This window comes from Mesitornis unicolor, unplaced genomic scaffold, assembly GCF_000695765.1.
Source record: "Mesitornis unicolor isolate BGI_N332 unplaced genomic scaffold, ASM69576v1 scaffold29600, whole genome shotgun sequence".
Classification (NCBI taxonomy): Eukaryota; Metazoa; Chordata; class Aves; order Mesitornithiformes; family Mesitornithidae; genus Mesitornis; species Mesitornis unicolor.
This window is the reverse complement of record NW_010158123.1, coordinates 28,524-32,554: the sequence shown is the minus strand read 5'-3', so window position 1 is coordinate 32,554 and position 4,031 is coordinate 28,524.

Sequence of the window (4,031 nt, the reverse complement as noted above, 5' to 3'; positions counted from 1 at the left end):
GCGTGCACGCGTCTAGCGCGCTGTGGATGCTGCGGGCAGGGAAATGCCGGGTTCAGAGGCTGCGCGCCTGCAGGAGCACGTAGGGAGCCCTGCTGCCGTGGGAGGCCAGCGTGCAGGGACGCCCGTGCCCTGTCCCGAGATGTTAGAGCTGAGCATCACCAGTGTTTTCCAGGCTGGGAGCTGCAGCCCTCTTCAAGGGATCTGTGAGTGGCAACAAAGGAAAATGAGTCAGGCGTCAGTGGAGGCAAATTTGCTGTGTGGGTTTCAGAAACTCCCTTGGAACTGGAGGTGGGAAGTGAAGGCTGGAAATGGGCAGTACCAGGCAGATTTCTGAGTGCCATATTCTGAATATTATATTTTCTAGCATGCATTTAAGCTGTTGAAGACTGAAATTTGCTTTCATTTCAGTACTCTCTCTACCTATGTCATTTCTTCTGTTTAAACTCAGCAGCCCAGGGGAGGGTGCAGAGAAGACGGAGCCAAACTCTTCTCAGAGGCGCACGGTGGAAGGAGGAGCAGTGGTAGGCAGAAGTTTATACAAGGGAGATTCAGGTTAGGTATTACAAGGTATTTTTTTACCATGAGTATAACCAAACAGTATTGGCGCGGGTTGTCCAGAGAGACCCTGAGCTTGAAATTGGCTCTGCTCTGAGCAGGGAGGCAGGGCTGGGACTGAAAACCTCTCCTCCATCTCACCTTCCCTTATTCTGGGCTCCTCTGTCACTCCCCTAGAGTGTAAAATACTGCCCCACCATGTGCTGCGCTGCAGAATGCGAAGCAAGGGACAGAGTTTCATCCTACCGGTGCGTTTCCAGGGAGGATTTTTATTCTTCATTTGTGAATGATTAATTCCTGAAGTGATAGTGTCTTGCGTGCCCCAGTCTATGGAGAAGTCCAGCTGCTCCCCACGTGTGACTGCAGCCTTCGGGTTCCTGTTTCCATTCAACTACGCCAAGCTGTATTTTTGTTACATTTTTTTAGTATTATCATGTAAAAACAGGCAGCTTTATGGGCTTCCTAGTTCGTATCAGTTAAGCTTTTGAAACATATTCAGGTATCTTTTAAATACTGCTGTGTAAGCTCCTTGTTTAATCTGACATATTCTGATTTATTATTTTACTGCAGTTATCTAAGGCAGTACTTTGCATCAGTGCATTAAGTTTTTGCAGACTGTCAGCTATGTTAAGCCTCCAGCTTTACTTAGTTTTAGTCAATGTACTTAATCCTCATCCCCTCAGATCTATGGTTAAATGTCTTCATTATTTTTATATTGCAGTGAAGCTTATTTATTTAAATCTTCCTGTTATCTTTGCAGTCGGACCCAATACCATTGGCTATGAAACTGTGAAGCTGATGAGAAACAAAAATCAAGGCTAGATTGGTTAGTGTTACTGCTGGTTGTAGAACACAGGAAGTAGCAGCCTAGAAGGAGAAAAGTACAACTGGAATGACTCGGTCTGGGACGAGGGGAGGACTCACAAAACTGGGGCTGAGCAATGTGACTCCACTGGTTTAGGTCAAGTTTAAAAGCCGTGTTGCGAGACCACGAGGTGCGTGTGGGGTCTGTTCACTGGCGTGTCTGGGGCATTGCTCTGATGTGGGAGCCTGTGCTCCCGTGATGCTGTTTTCTTAGAGTTTACATGTCTAGGGCAACTCTATGGATTACTGTGAAGCTTTTATTTAATACTTCATGGCATGTAGATTGGTAACTTAGCACAACCCTTGGCTTAAAGAGGTGAGGGCCGGGGGAAAGGAGGAGGAGGAGGGAGGTGCTGTTTTGTCATGAAGGCTGGCAGGTTATGCTAACAAAAGGTGGGCAGTGCAATTCTCCAGCTGACAGCTTTGATTTTGGCAAGAGGTGCGAAGCCTCGTCACCGTCACCACGTGGCTGTCCCCTGCCCACAGGGCACTTCCAGTCAGCCAGAGTCAAGGTGAACTCATCCTAGGTTTGCTCTGTAAAACCACGGGGATGGGGTTTTGTTCACACAGCTGTCATCAGGGCATGTGTTTGCGGGCAGAGGGCAACCTGGATCTCTGCTGGAGATGCAGGAACGATGGTGTGTGTGGTGCACAGGTACTTCTCTCATGTGTGAGGTTTCCAAAGCCACGGTTGTGCTGCTGGGAGAAGCAGCCGATCTGAATTGTTGATGAATTTGGGATAGAAGGCAGAATTTTGTTATACGCTTGCTTGAGATTAATTCCTGTTGGCTCTCCTGAAGTTCTTGCCTGGGCAGAAGGCTGAGGTGCAGCAGCTTCCAGGGCTGCGTTGGCACAGGGCAAGGAACTGTGAGAAACATTTTGAAGTGCAAGGGGAGCGTTGTCATTCACATCAAGTGTGCTGCTTTTGTGTTCATGTATGTAAAATTGCTGACAGTTAGGCCAGACCAAGGGGTACAAGAGTCACCCTTCTTGGTGGCAAAACAGGGACTTTTCTGAATGAACTCTTTTAAAAGCTGGGTTAAGAAGAGAGTAATGTGCAGCCGTATGTTCTGGCAGTAGTGTGTTCCTCCCCTGGTGCCCCAGGCTTACAGGGGCGTTAGCGAAGGACAAGAGAAGGCTGTGCCAGAGGTCAGCTCACAGAAATGAGAGCTATTCAAAGTACTGCTTGTGTCTGAAAGGGAAGGGAATGGATGGGGTTTTTCCCTAAGCCTCCCGTATCTTGAACACTAACTGAAGCGCTTTCAGAACCCTCCTTCCCCCGGCATCACCCCGTCTTCCCTGTTCAACACTGTGAATGCGACACCGGGAGCTCTTTTTAACCTTTCCATTAAAAACTGCTCAGAGCTTGAGCTGCCGTCCTACGCCGTCCCACGGCGACGCTGCAGCAGACGAGCCCTGGTCACAGGACAGTGACCCCCAAACAGGGCACGGATGCTCGAGCACTTCCTTGCAGAGCAGTGGAAGAGCAGCATAACAAGAGTGAGCGGCCGGAGCGGCTTTGTGTAGCAGTTTGCTAATCAAATTTGATTCTGCAATGAACTAAACTGACAATCAATTCAATCAATTTCTAAAAGATAAAAGCCTCTTAGAGGGAATAGGCAAGTATGTCTGCAACAGAAAAATATAACTGGGATAACTTTTAATAAAGAGCACAGGATTCTTCCCTTTCTTTTTTTTTTTTTTTTTTTGAGCAGTGACTCCAGAAATCGAGTCGTGTTCAGCAGCAGAAGATTCACAGGACAGTAACTACCTCTCTCTCTCTCAGAGTGCTGAGGTTACCACGCTACACACTCTATCAGCAAAGCTTTCACTTAAAGCAGATTTCCTTACCTCTGTGTTTCAGAAATGCAGGTCTGCTCTGTAAAGTGACTCTACGAAAATGGCATCTGGCAGGAGCAGGGGGAAGCCTTTCGGGATCCAGCATCCCTCTTTGCTGCCAGTTTCTCGCCCTGACCCGTGCAGGTTTGCTCCGAGGCTGCGACAGTTCAGGCTGGATTCGTTACTTCACGTAACAACGAACTGTCCCGCGGGCCAAAGGAGCTGCGAGACTGCAGGCTCAGCTCCCTGCACCGTAACATTACTTAATGGTGTGGAAGGGAAGAGGAGAGTCCATCTCCCTCCTGCCTCCAAGGGAGCAGGCAGCAGTAAAAAAGCAATAAAATTTAAAAAAACCAACACTTTTATATGTTGGCCTTTAGTCAGCAGATCTGACTCTGCAAATTTATATATATATATCTATACAAACACATACAGAGAACAGATCTCTCATGTGCAAAGGTGCCATTTTTTTTCTAAACAGAGTCCCTTTCCAAACTAGAACAGCACTTTAAATAGGTTTCATTTTCAAAAAAAAAAAAATAAAAAAGAAAAAAAAATAAAAACGAAAAAAAGAAAAACCCTTTACTGAAGAAATGCACTTTAACTCACGAGTACGGCTGTCTCTGGCTGTACAGGTAGGTGGCTCCTGCTCAGCCAGAGCCCAGACGGGAGCGATGTTGCCAGACCCGCGGCAGCCCCACAACTACCGCAGCTCTACCTCCGGCTCCCGCAGCCGCCTGGCCCGGCGCTGCCCCCGCCCCCGCTCCCTCAGG